This window comes from Oncorhynchus mykiss, chromosome 20, assembly GCF_013265735.2.
Source record: "Oncorhynchus mykiss isolate Arlee chromosome 20, USDA_OmykA_1.1, whole genome shotgun sequence".
In the NCBI taxonomy this organism is placed as follows: Eukaryota; Metazoa; Chordata; class Actinopteri; order Salmoniformes; family Salmonidae; genus Oncorhynchus; species Oncorhynchus mykiss.
The window spans coordinates 30,779,015-30,794,014 of NC_048584.1; the positions used below are offsets into that span (position 1 = coordinate 30,779,015).

The 15,000-nt window shown below is 42.6% G+C and overlaps 1 protein-coding gene across 29 annotated transcripts in view; it reads right to left on the reverse strand.

Annotated features, from left to right (window-relative positions):
* The window catches only part of LOC110498787 (neurexin-1a), a 556,706-nt gene that overhangs the window by 170,449 nt on the left and 371,257 nt on the right, over nucleotides 1–15,000 (reverse strand). The window lies entirely within an intron of this gene.

Genomic DNA, 15,000 nt, shown 5'->3' on the forward strand with positions numbered 1-15,000 from the left:
ATTGTAAAAGTTAATTTGTGGAATGTCTTTCCTTCTTAATGCATTTGAACCAATTAGTTGTGTTGTGACAAGGTAGGGGTGGTATACAGAAGATAGCCCATACTATGGCAAGAACAGCTGAAATAAGCAAAGAGAAATGACAGTCCGTCATCACTTTAAGACATGACGGCCAGTCAATCCGGAACATTTCAAGAACTCAAATGCAGTCGCAAAAACCATAAGCGCTATGATGAAACTGGCTCTAATGAGGACCGCCACAGGAAAGGAAAGACCCAGAGTTACCTCTGCTGCAGAGGATAAGTTCATTCGAGTTAACTGCACCTGAGATTGCAGCCCAAACAAATGACAGACACATCTCAACAGTTGAGAGGAGAATGTGTGAATCAGGCCTTCATGGTCAAATTGCTGCAAAGAAACCACTACTAAAGGACACCAATAATAATAAGAGACTAGCCTGGGCCAAGAAACACCAGCAATGGACCTTGGTCTGATGAGTCCACATGTTTTGTTTTTGGTTACAATCACAGTGTCTTTGTGAAACGCATAGTAGGTGAACGGATTTTCTCTGCATGTGTGGTTCCCACAATGAAGCCTGGAGGAGGAGGTGTGATGGTCCTTTGCTGGTGTCACTGTCAGTGATTTATTTAGTATTCCAGGCACACTTAACCAGCATGGCTACCACAGTATTCTGCAGCCATACGCCATCCCATCTGGTTTGCGCTTAGTGGGACTATCATTTGTTTTTCAACAGGAGAATGACCCAACACACCTCCAGGCTGTGTAAGGGCTATTTGTTCACGAAGGAGAGTGATGGAATGCTGCATCACATGACCTGGCCTCCACAATCACCCGACCTCAACCGAATTGAGATGGTTTGGGATGAGTTGGACTGCAAAGTGAAGGAAAAGCAGCCAACAAATGCTCAGCATATGTGGGAACTCCTTCAAGACTGTTGGAAAAGCATCCAAGTGAAGCTGGTTGAGAAAATGCCAAGAGTGTGCAAAGCTGTCATCAAGGCAAAGGGTGGTTACTTTGAAGAATAAAAAATATAAAATACATTTAGATTTGTTTATATTTTTTTGGTGCTACATGATTCCATATGTGTTTTTTCATAGTTTTGATATCTTCACTATTATTCTACAATGTAGAAAATAGTAAAAAAATAAAGAAAAACCCTTGAATGAGTAGGTGTGTTGAAACGTTTGACTGGCACTGTATATATACAGTCTTTTCCTACTAAATACTTTGTTGAGGAAAAATAGAATTGCTACGATTGTGATATATTGTTGTCTCACTTAGCTATCTTAAAAAGCATGCACTGTAAGTGGCTCTGGATAAGAATGTCTGCTAAATGATTCAAATGGCAATGTAAATAAAGGTTGCCATGCAGAAGCATTCTGTAACTAGAGATGGGAGCTATATAACTACAGTAATGACCATTTTCCTTTATAATCTGGAGAAAATGGCCTCCTTCCATCTATAGAGTCATTTGAGCTTCCTTCAACATGGATGGAGAGAGGAACTATTTATACCACAGCCTGGGGGGTGAGACAGCTGTGTCAGAAGTCAACAGTCTTGGCCTTTCTCTCTGTGCATCAATGCAATCTTCAAGTGTACACACACACACACACACACACACACACACACCAAACACACGCATATTCACACACAACACTCCTCTCATTTTTAAAAATAGAATTTTCACCAAAGATTTTACTCAACATGACAAACCATGCCATATAAACAGAGACACTATATTTAGGAAAGGATATCAGAGCAAGGTTGGAAAGTGAAGAAAGACTGAGACTGATGTTCTGTATTGTGATGTTCTGTATTGTGATCTACTGGCATTTCTGGGACATAATTTTTAATTGTACAAGAAGATTGTTTTGATCTAAGGGAAGCATATCCCTATCTATAGCACCACTGTACAGCATCCACAGCCCAACTAGCACTAGCAGAGCATCATTTGGAAGCTGCAGCTATCCTCCTAATCTGTAGGGGTCCCCGGCTCTGATCTGCTCTGCTGCTGGAACTGCTAATGAGAATCAATGTGTCTCTGAAGAAAAGGGATATGGGCAGAAGCGTCTCTGTCTGTCCTTAACCTTGTGGCCCAGTCAAAATGAACAGGCTTGACAGCATAACATTGATAATATAAAATCACATTTACTTAATGTTAGCCACGGTCACTTGAGGGGGAGGCAAGGCCCCATAATTTATTGATGTATTGCTTTGAAGACGACAAGTTACACCCACTGTGATTTGTTATAGCAATAAAAGGATGGACATAGTGTCTCATCTCTCTGTCGAATGTCTCTCTGTCTCTCTCTCTCTCTCTCTCTGATATCCTTCCATCCCTCTATCCCTCTCTCTCTAGCCATTTAGCGTGGTAGCGGGTCTGAGCATGAGCAAATGGTGAAATTATTGCAATTGAAAGATAAGTCAGGGTAATTCCTACGCACTCCTCGCCCAGTCACAATGTGGAGCTGATGACACTTTATTCTTTGGGGACAGGTATTGTATATCATCCAAATGAAGTGGCTGCCGCATGTAGCCCTGGTACTCTGGCTCGTTGTGAGAAAGAAGACATCATTGGCGGATGAGGCCATTCATTAACTGTTACAGTTCAATTCAAAGGGGCTTTATTGGCATGGGAAACATGTTTACATTGCCAAAGAAAGTAGAATAGATAATAAACAAAAGTGAAATAAACAATCAGAAATTAATAGTAAACATTACAGATATAAAAGTTTCAAAATAATGGAAACATTTCAAATACTATATATACTGTATATATACACTACCATTTAAAAGTTTCGGGTCACTTAGAAATGTCCTTGTTTTTTTAAAGAAAAACACATTTTTTGTCCATTAAAATAACATCAAATTGATCAGAAATGCAGTGTAGACATTGTTAATGTTGTAAATGACTACTGTAGCTGGAAATGGCTGATTTCTAATGGAATATCTACATAGGCGTACAGAGGCCCATTACCAATGGCACGTTGTGTTAGCTAATTCAAGTTTATCATTTTAAAAGGCTAATTAATCATTAGAAAACCCTTTTGCAATTATGTCAGCACAGCTGAAATCTGTTGCGCTGATTAAAGAAGCAATAAAACTGCCCTTTTTAGACTAGTTGAGTATCCGGAGCATCAGCATTTATGGGTTCGATTACAGGCTCAAAATGGCCAGAAACAAATTACTTTCTTCTGAAACTCATCAGTCTAATCTTGTCCTGAGAAATGAAGGCTATTCCATGCGAGAAATTGGCAAGAAACTGAAGATCTCGTACAATGCTGCTCGTACAATGCCCATATCCCTTTTCTTTTCTTCACAGAACAGCGTAAACTGGCTCTAGTACCCGCACAACACCAGTCTCAACGTCAACAGTGAAGAGGCGACTCCGGGATGCTGGCCTTCTAGGCTGAGTTGCAAAGAAAAAGCCATATCTCAGACTGGCCAATAAAAATAAAAGATGAAGATGGGCAAAATAACACAGACACTGGACAGAGGAACTCTGCCTAGAAGGCCAGCATCCCGGAATTGCCTCTTCACTGTTGACGTTGAGACTGGTGTTTTGTGGTTACTTTTTGGAATCATGAAGTAACCAAAAAAGTGTTAAACAAATCAAATTATATTTTATATTTGAGATTCTTCAAATAGCCACCCTTTGCCTTGATGACAGCTTTGCACACTCTCGGTATTATCTCAACCAGCTTCATGAGGTAGTCACCTGGAATACATTTTAATTATGCCTTGTTAATAGTTCATTTGTAGAATTTATTGTGTTCATAATGTGTTTGAGCCAATCGGTTGTGTTGTTACAAGGCAGGGGGGTATACAGAAGATATACAGCCATATTTGGTAAAATACCAAGTCCATATTTTGGCGAGAACAACTCCAATAAGCAAAGTGAAAAGACAGTCCATCATTACTTCAAGACATGAAGGTCAGTCAATACGGAACATTTCAAGAACTTTGAAAGTTTCTTCAAGTGCAGTCGCAGAAACCATCAAGCGCTATGATGAAACTGGCTCTAATGAGGACCGCCACAGGAATGGAAGACCCAGAGTTACCTCTGCTGCAGAGGATAAGTTTATTAGAGTTATCAGCCTCAGAAATTGCAGCCCAAATAAATGTTTCACAGAGTTCAAGTAACAGACACATCTCAACATCAACTGTTCAGAGGAGACTGATTCAGGCCTTCATTGTCGAATTGCTGCAAAGAAACCACTACTAAAGGACACCAATAATAAGAAGAGACTTGCTTGGGCCAAGAAACACGAGCAACGGGCATTAGACCGGTGGGAATTTGGAATCCTGATCACAGCCAGTTGTGATACAGCCCAGGATCGAACTTGGGTCTGTAGTGATGCCTCTAGCACTGCGATGCAGTGCCTTGCACCACTGCGCCACTCGGGAGGCCCACCACTGCGCCACTCGGGAGGCCCAACATGCAAATTGTACGAAAGAGAAAATAAATTGACAGATGAATATAGTTTGTTTTTGTGCTTCCCTTGTTGCTCTTTTCTTGTGGCAGCAGGTCACAAGTCTTTCTGCTATGATGGCACATAGATATGAGAGTTTATCTGTGGGTCTGTGTAATCTAAGGGAAGTATGTTTCTCCAATATGGTCATACATTTGGCAGGAGGTTAGCAAGTGCAGCTCAGTTTCCTCCACATTTTGTTGGCAGTGGGCACATAGCCTGTCTTGTCCCCAGAGCCAGGTCTGCCTATGGTGGCCTATCTCAATAGTAAGGCTATGCTCACTGAGTGTGTACAAAGCTTTCCTTAATTTTGGGTCAGTCACAGTGGTCTGGTATTCTGCCACCGTGTACTCTCTGTTTAGGCCAAATACTATTCTAGTTTGCTCTGTTTTTTAATTAGTTCTTTCCAATGTTTCAAGTAAATATATTTTTGTTTTCAGTTGACACTGCCACACTGATTCCTACCACTACTCACACTGAATGATGCTTAGCCTTAGCAGAAGGGAATGGGGCGGGGGGGGGGGGGGGGGGGGGGGTGGCACCTGGTTGAGAATCTGAATACATTAAAATTAAAGAGTGAATGAGTCTCTGTATGCTGGATAATCACTTTGCATAAAGACATGCATTATCCACAACCCTAATCACTCACATTTTCAATGGCCTGGGGAAAATATAGAGTTATAAAGTAGATGTTTTATAGTTTTGTAATACCGCCTACTCTCTCACGGACAAAATACTAAAATAGTTGCAGAGAGGCAAGTTTAGAGAATGAAAAATACTGTGAGTTAGTAACTCAGAAATCCACCCACCTCCTTCCATTCCTTCCATAATCCTTCAAATCTAGCGCATTAAGATCCTTCTCTGCCACATAAACTGATGCGTTAGACAGTCACAGCTGTAGCTGCTCAAACATCATATCAGAAGACCAGGGAACTGAAGATGTGATATGCATGATGTGACTGATGTCAGGCTGAACCAAGCGATGACAGATCACTGGAAGAGATGGATGAATGGGTGGATTGTGTAGGTGTTCGCTTCGTATTCCTGACTACTGCTCATTAAAAAAACAAAAGACTGCAATTCACCAGAAGGGGGTGAAGTGTGTGTATATGTGTGTATGTGTGCGTGTGTGTGTGTGTGTGTGTGTGTGTGTGTGTGTGTGTGTGTGTGTGTGTGAGCGTGCGTGTGTGTGTGTCTTCATGTTCGTGAGTTTGTGCTTCTGAATACAAAGTGTTAAAGAACTTCCAACTTGTCGGCCTTCAAATCTCTATCTTCCTCCCTCATAACTTTTCCGCTGTTCATCGTCTTTGTTCCGTTTGGCCTTTTATGTATTCTGTGGCTCTGTGGGTTCACTGGGAGACGCAGAGTGAGTAGGAAGTGAATGAGTAGGAGAACACAGATAACACAACACAATACATTTTGAGTGCCGGTACTGTTTATATTTAGGCGCAGGAGCGCCGTAATACTTTTGAGCTAATACTCTACAAGAGGAACGAGAGCTCGAGCAGTAGAACATTTGAGGCCCAAGTCAAGCTCTGGTTGAACATCTGTTTGCAATAATGTTAATCAGAAATCATCTATATCAGTATGTGTTGCTAGCGTTTCGACTGAAAGGTTCATCATCTGATATGAGTGTGTAATTGTATCACCAACAACATGACATATAAACTACATTTGGAGAGGAGATTTAGATTGTTACCATGGCAACAGCTGGTACAGTGATCAGAAGTGAGAGAATATTGGGAACATACCAGCAAACACCGTAAATGTGCTGAGACTGCTGACAGCTAAAACAACAAGTCAAAAGACTCTTATCTGGAAAGTTACACCATGGATACACCATGCCAATTATTAACTTAGATTACTTTAGAAAATAAATAAATAGTAGGTTAAACCAAGAAAGATGGGTTTTCACCTGTTGGTGTCTGTGTTTATAAGTGTTTGTAAGTGTGTATGGTGTGCGTGATAAGCCAACATTAACCAAAGTATTGAGACTTCACAGATGAGACAGCTGGACCAGGCCTCTGGAGGAGACAGTTCATGGCACGCTATCCTATCCCCCATAGTCCCATTAAAACACCTGCCCGGGGACTCATTTTCTCAGCAACCAACCAGCAACCTCCTCACATCCCAGCCCACATCCCCAGAGACCTAGGAACACCTTGGACCAGCACAACATTGGCACGCTATGCACACAATGATATACCCACGTCTATCCCTGTTGCTTTCATGTCAACCGGGTCCTGAGATGGGAGTCTGCTGTCACAAGGGTCCTCAACAACATCTAAGACCTACAACAACAGCTGTATGGCTATGACCAACCTATACCCTCCCTCTAGACCTATAGGAACAGCCTGGACCAGCCCCTCCCCTCCCTCTAGACCTATAGGAACATTTATGACTGGGCCTGCCTCACCAACCACTAACCACCTCCCCTCCCTACAGACCTACACAGGAACACAGACCTGTAGCCAAGCTCTCAACCACCTCCTCCCATCCCCTCCCTATAGACCTAGGAACAACCTGTGACAGCCCTACCCTGGCACGCTAATCCTACAATAACCCCCTTACGTCAACACACCACATCTATCTTTCCCAAGTCAGAAAGACAGGGTGGTTTGTATGAATAAAGAGGGGAGGAGAAGAGGAGAGGAAATAACAATATTAAAGGTGTAGTCAATCACAGGCACAGCGCAGCTGGCTGCGGTGAGACCGACGGGTGCATCGCCTGCATCACTCCAGTAGGAAAGTCATTATTTTCCTGCCATCCTCTTCGCTCCTCACCGGAATATATTAACTTCACAGCTTGAGCTAGCCAGCCCGCCACTGTCCTCCTTAGCCCAAGAGTGCCTACAACGCTTGTTTTGAAGAGACGCTCGCAATTAGAGTATGGGGAAAAAAGCACACAGAAACGCAATGGTAGAACAACTCCCCATCACCCATGCAGAGAGAGAGAGAGAGATACAGAAAGAGAGATAGATATAACGAGAGGGAGAGAGGGGGGGGGGGGGGGGGGGAGTCGGCAGAAAACAAGCTCCTGTGGCCCCCTGGAGTCCCACCGCAGAGCAGCACAGCTCAACACCAAAAAAAACTAATAATCAGCAGCAAAACTGCCTCTCATAAAGCAAAAAAAACTGGTCTAGCAGATGGATTTCCACTACCTGTCTGACTGAGATTGAGATTCAAATGAGACATTCCCAATCTATTTTTACTTGTATCCCCAACAGTGCACTGACCATCAAAAAAGAATGCATAACAATGCCATATCAGCCATTCAAATTGACGTTGTCGGAAGGCCTTTATTCATTCTGAGCATTATAGTTCAATGGCGCAGACTACATCAAATTTAACACACCACATTATGCATTGGTTTACATGCACGTAAACAATGCCTTCCGGAACCTATATCTCTGAAATTCACATCAGCTGGCTGCTTTGTAAATTAATATCAATGGGTCCTTGACGTATAGGTATTTAAATGCCACGGCGACGGTGGCAGGCGTTTGGAGGAAAAACGTTGTTCCGGTTTTTCCTGAAGACGTAATTCCATGTTTAGCACAATCTGCATAATGTCATAGTACGCCTGGATTTCATTTTCAGCTACAATGCAATACATTTTACGGAGATGATGCTTACATTAGCCAAGGCATAATGCCTGCCTTGTTGAGACAAATCTCAAGATTATGAAGGGACGTGTGTTACTACATACACTCATGAATAACATGAATATGACTCACCTCAAAACAAGTGGATACAAAATAACTGCATTGTTGAAAAATGAGAACATCATCATTAGTGTAGATATGTGTCATGTTAGCAAGTGTGTTTTTTTGTGTGCTGTTATCTTGCAACTGAATTAATAAACGTGATATTAAAACAAATGTGTAGGGTAATGATATTTTATATGGATTCAGTCTCTTACACGTCCCTCAGCTACGGCAATAACACTATGATAATATCATAATCAGGGATCAATTCCTTTAGATCTCAGCTACAGTGTAATAACCCTAAAGGCAATGTATTGTCATATAATAGATGGTCCAGTAATCCCTGAATCATTGTACAAGGTCCTCCTATGGGTACAGCCAAATATCTCTTCTGGAACCCTTTTCTCTAAGGGGCTTTTCTCATTGACAAACGTAGTTTCAATTTCCGTACAATTTCTGTACACTGTATATACAAAAGTATGTGGACCCCTTCAAATTAGTGGATTTGGCTATTTCAGCCACACCCGTTGCTGACAGGTGTATAACATCGAGCACACAGCCATTCAACCTCCATAGCCAAACATTGGCATTAGAATGGCATTATTGAAGTGCTCAGTGACTTTCAACGTGGCACCGACATAGGATGCCACCTTTCCACTAAGTCAGTTTGTCCAATGTTTGCCCTGCTAGAGCTGCTCCGGTCAACTTTAAGTGCTGTTATTGTAAAGTGGGTCAATGGGTCATCCACGAAGTGGGAGGCCACACAAGCTCACAGAATGGGACTGCCGAGTGCTGAAGCGTGTATCATGTAAAAATCTTCTGTCCTCGGTTGAAACTTTTTTTTAATAGATTTTTTATTTTAGCCGGTAAGTTGACTGAGCACAAATTCTAATTTACAGCAACAACCTGGGGAATAGTTACAGGGGAGAGGAGATGAATGAGCCAATTGTACGCTGGGGATGATTTGGTGGCCATGATGGTATGAGGGTCAGATTGGGTGTTTAGCCAGGACTTTAGATGGGGTGTTAAACAGGTGTCCTGACTCTATGTGGTACTAAAGTACTTATTGTAAGAGTAGGGGTGCCACTCTTACAATAAGTACTTTAGTACCACAGAGAGTCAGGACACCCGTTTAACACCCCATCCAAATACGGCACCCTACACAGGGCAATGTCCCCAATCACTGCCCTGGGGAATTTGATAGAGGAAAGGGTGCCTCCTACTGGCCCTCCAACACAACTTCCAGCAGCATCTGGTCTCCAATCCAGGGGACTGACCAGGTCCAACCCTGATTAGTTTCAGAAGCAAGCCAGAAGTGGGATGCAGGGTGGTATGCTGCTGGAAGTGAAACAACCACTACCAAGTTCCAAACTGCCTCTGGAAGCAACATCGGCACAAGAACTGTTAGTCGGAAGCATCAAGAAATGGGTTTCCATGGCCGAGCAGCTACACACAAGCTTAAGATCACGATGCGCAATGTCAAGTGTTGGCTGGAGTTGTGTAAAGCTCACCACCATTGGACTCTGGAGCAGTGGAAACAAGTTCCCTGGAATGATTAATCCCTCTTCACCATCTGGCAGTCTGACAAACTAATCTGGGTTTGCGGATGCCTGGAGAACGTTACCTACCCCAACGCATAGTGTCAACTGTAAAGTTTGTTGGAGGAGGAATAATGGTCTGGGGCTGTTTTTCATGGTTCGGGAGAGCATACAATGACATTCTAGATGAACACCTTTGGGATGAATTGGAACGCAGGCTGCGAGCCAGGCCTAATCGCCCAACATCAGTGCCCCACCTCACTAATGCTCTTGTGGCTGAATGGAAGCAAGTCCCTCCAGCAATGTTCCAACATCTAGCGGGAAGCCTTCCCAGAAGAGTGGAGGCTGTTATAGTAGCAAAGGGGGGACCAACTCCATTTTAATGGCCATGATTTTGGAATGAGATGTTCAACGAGCAGGTGTCCACATGTTTTTGGCCATGTAGTGTAATACGTACATTCAGTTTTACGAATATAAAAGTACAGTAGGCCTGCCTAACAACGTTACAACAAGTCAGGCTTCATTTGTATCAATATACAAATGATTTGGCCTCCATGTGGTAAAAGCTAATTGCGCCTGAAAACATGGGTGTAATATAAGTGAATTAGCTGGGGAGAAGTGACAAGCAACGAGCTGTTTTATAAGGAAGCCCATATCTGCCACCCCCCAAAAAATGCACACATTGAAATGCCTCATGATATGTCAACTCATGCTAAATGAGCCTGTGCTTCAGTCTGATCAACTTCAGCCTTTAGCAACCACAGCTGCAGGTAGCCTACATCCCTTCTGATAACACGTGCTTTACAATCAAACCCCGGATGGCTACCTAGGCCTTTTAAATCCAAAATGATTCCCTGGAATGAATCAATCAACACAATAGTGATGACAGTCTGTATGAATAACTTTAACGACAGATGCAACCCCACATATAGCAAGCTCAGCCCTGTTATTAGTTATATTGCCCAATCACAGTTGTTGTCTTGGTCTGTGTAAAGAACAATCCCTGTTAGTTTTCAAATAGAATTACTATGAACAAGTACAAGGTTGCTGCAGTTTGACAGGGTTGTAATGTTTTCATCCTCCCTAGGGCAAGGAGTCTATCCATTTTTTAAAAACCACATGACCTCATTAGAAAAATGATCTGGTCCCATTAGTGCACATATAAAAGTGTTTTTTTTCCCCAGCTGAGCTGGTTAGGTTAGCCTACCAGATCAGGAACAGCTCTGGGACCTGTGGTGCCATGTTAAAACTTAAAACATATATATATTCTTTCTGTATGATCTACTATCGACATTGTACTTTTCTTTTGGTGGTGGGATGGGCTTTCATCGGTTTAAGTGGTACAGAGCAGCTGGCAACTTCAGAATGTAACAGACTGCTACTACAATTTCAGGTAAAAACCCAATAAAACAAGTCTCAAATTTTAAGAAAATGTCTATACATTTCAGCTATTTCAAAATCATTGCTCTGCTATTACCATTTATACTGCTGGAGTTCGGGGCTGAACGAGACAATTCTGTTCACGCTGCCCTGCTCGGAGGGGGGCAACTGTCGGGCGAATGTCGTACGCTACCTACGGAGGTAGCGCTAGAGATGTATCAAGTTCGCAAGTTCACATTATTAAAAAAAGTATAGCCGACGGCATTCTCACTAAACCTCAAGAGAATCTGACGTAGTCTGAAAAGGGTCTAAGAGGTTAGATAGAGAGGAGAGGGCCGGGGGCGAAGAATCACTATTCCTTAGAGGTCCATTTACATTAATACTACCCATATAACATAGAGAGAGAGAGAGAGAGAGAGAGAGAAAGAATGTTTGTGTGCGTGTGTGTCATTCCATCCTTCAAGCCCCAGTGGGTTTCTATCGCTCTTTTTTTCCATTCTATCATTCACAAATGGGAGCTGCAGATTAGAGGGATGGATGGAAGGATGAGAGGAGGGAAGAAGGGGAGTAAATACTCATATCTGGTTTAATCCTATCTCTCACAGACCATACACTCCTCCTAAGACGTTATAAGCTAGTCACAGCTCTGGTCATGGGCATATGGGGACGCCATTGAAAATGAAGGTCATAAAATATGGCATGAATGTTAAAGTTTGCTGTGGTTGACTTTGGGTTTCACTGGAAATGACATGAGAAAATCATGGGTAGAATCCATGCAATTTAAAACGATGGTCTTTCAAAGAATACAGGAAATGGTTAGCCTCGTCCCAGATCTGTTCCAACTCTCTGTCTCTCTCGCTCTCCCCCTCTCTCTTCCTCTCTCCTCTATCTCTCTCTCTCTGCAACGTTTAACAAAGCCCCTCAAATGAACATGTAATAAATAAGTAAATGTAAAACCAGGAGGAGCATTGAGAGCGGCTGCTGATGCGAGGGGAGGAAAGAAGAGGGAGGATGACACACAAACACACGCACACATACACAAACACACACACACACCAAAGGAGAGAGAGGAGGATGAGTTTCACAGCCCAGTGCCCTCGCTGCAGTAATAACATGCCTATCATCATTTCCTCACTGTAAGTGCTCTCAGAGTCACAGCAGCGCTCACGGAGGGAGCACGGACACACACACACACACGCACACACACACAGAGCAAGGTGCACGCGTCTGCTACTAGCAGAGCCGTATGACCTCCCTCCCCCTGCTGCCTCACACCATATGAGGCTCTCCCTCCTTCCCTCCCCCTGACTCCAGGGTTCCCGGATCCTGCTCCAGGGGGCCCTAGAGAGCGACAGAGGGCCGCATTAATATGAGGTGCAAATATGTTGCTGTGCCTGCGTGTGATATGTGCTCCAGCATCCTAGGCCAAGACCCAAATGGCATCAGATTCCCTATTAAGTGCACTACTTTTGACCGGCGCTCTGGACAACAGTAGTGCACTGTATAAGAAAAAAAGTGCCATTTGGAAGTCAGCCCTAAGTCTAATCAGAGAGCACCAGCTGCAGCACAGATACACATTTAGCCAAGCCTCTGTTGAAGTCATTAACTCTTAGCTTTGCTGCTAGATACTCCAAGTCCGTTGGGGGTTGGGGGGTGAGTGAGCATGTAAGGGTGTGTGTGACGTGTGGGGGTGGGGCAGGTGTGTGTGTGTGTTTGTGTGTGTGCGTGTGTGTGTGCGTTTCAGCAAGATGTAAGATAACGCATTTATTTTACATATGAAAGGTGTCCATGAGTTCACTGTCATTTTATGTAGGAGTCCATGGGGTTGTGTTTGCGTGTGTGTGGGGCTGTATGGATTCATGTTGGTATATGGGAGTGCTTGGATGAGTTGGTCTGTGTTAGCGTGTAGGAGAGTAAAGTTATTTTATCTATCTATTGTAAGTGTCCCTTCCCCTCCCAGCCAGAGCTCCATCCAGTCCCTGTGTTAAGACGCTGTAATGTCAGATAACATAGTGTGTGTGTGTGTGTAATAACACACTGTGACGTCAGATGGTGTTGTGCGTGTTTGTAAGTGTGCTGTTATTCTTTCAAACTGTCCTGTTCTTCCCTGTCGTTAGTTTAATGTTCCATGCCTTAGTCCCAGAATCACCTGGTGTGTGTGTGTGTGTGTGTGTGTGACCACTGCTGTGTGTCCTGAGGACTGTTTGATGTGTTACTGCATGTTAAAGTGTACAGTATGTGGGCAGTGGCAAGCTGAATTCAAGTTTATTGCCTATGTACTGAATGTGTGTGTGGATGTTTGCAGTAGTAGTAGTGGTGTGTGTTTGTGTGCACGTCCATCTGATGTGTCTGTGTGTGTGTGTGCGTGCACAAGCAGCATGTGTGCCTGTGCTCACTCTCTGCCTGCATCTATCAGTATTCTGAGGGAGTGGGTGGGTGGTTGGTGGAGGAGGGCGGGTCAGGGAGGCAGAAGGCAGTAGAATTACAGGGCAGGTCAGAGCTGTATAAAACAACCCCCATTATTGTGTTGTCTCTGACTAGGCTCTCTGTACTTACATCTCACAACACGTGGACCAGATCAGGGGAGGGAGGCGGGAAGCAACATCTTGTTAGTACCAGAACAGCAGGGATTTGACGCCTGTCGAATGCCAAAAAAACTGTTCCCAGGGCTACTAGTGTGAAGCCACACCGACGTGTCTGTATTCATTTGCCGTCATCATTAAACGACAGATTACTATTATCAGGCCGTGGTGATGTTACTTTGCTGTAGAACCTTTACCTCATATTTATGTTTGGTGTAGTTGTCCTTGACATGATCGTCATCATCATCATCATCACCGTCATCACCATCATCATCATCACCATCACATCATCTGTATCACCATCATGGGTGTGTGTGTGTGTGTGTGTGTGTGTGTCATGATATAATATATAAACAATTGAGGTCGAATAGAGTAAAGTAGAATAGAGTAAAGTAGAATAGAGTAGAGTAGAATAAAATAGAATAGAGTAAAGTAGAACAGAGTAGAGTAGAAAAGAGTAAAATAGAGTAAAGTAGAATAGAGTAGAATATAATAGAGTATTTATAGAGTAGAGTAAAGGAGAGTAGAATAAAGTAGAATAGAGTAAAGTAGAGTAGAGTAATGTAAGGTAGAGTAGAGTAGAGTAAAATATAGTATAGTAAAATAGAGTAGAGTAGAATAGAGTAGAGTAGAGTAGAATCAAGTATAAAAGAGTAAAGTAAAGTAGAGTAATTAGAGTAGAGTAGAGTAAAGTCGAGTAGATTAGAGTAGAGTAGAATATAGTAGAATAGAGTAAAGGGGATTAGAATAAAGTAGAATAGAGTAAAGTAGAGTAGAATATAATATAATAAAGTAGAGTAGAGCAGATCAGAGTAAAGCTTAATATAGTAGAGTAGAGTCAAGTAGAGTCAAGTAGAGTAGAAAAGAGCGAGGTAATGTAGGATAGAGTAGAGCATAATATAGTAGAATAGAGTAAAGTAGAATAGAGTAAAGTAGAGTAGAGCAGTAAAGTAGAATAGAGTAAAGTAGAAAACAGTAGAGTAGACTCAAGTAGAGTCAAGTAGAGTAGAAAAGAGCGAGGTAAAGTAGGATAGAGTAGAGTAGAGCATAATATAGTAGAATAGAGTAAAGTAGAATAGTGTAAAGTAGAGTAGAGCAGTAAAGTAGAATAGTCAACTAAACTAGAGTAGAGTAAAGTAGATTAGAGTAAAGTAGAATAAAGTAACGCAGAGTAGAGTAGTATAGAGTAAAGTAGAGTAGAACAGTAAAGTAGAGTACAGTAGACTAGAGTAAAGTAAAGTAGAGTAGAGCAGTAAAGTAGAATAGAGTCGAGTAGAGTAGAGTAGATTAAAGTAGAATATAA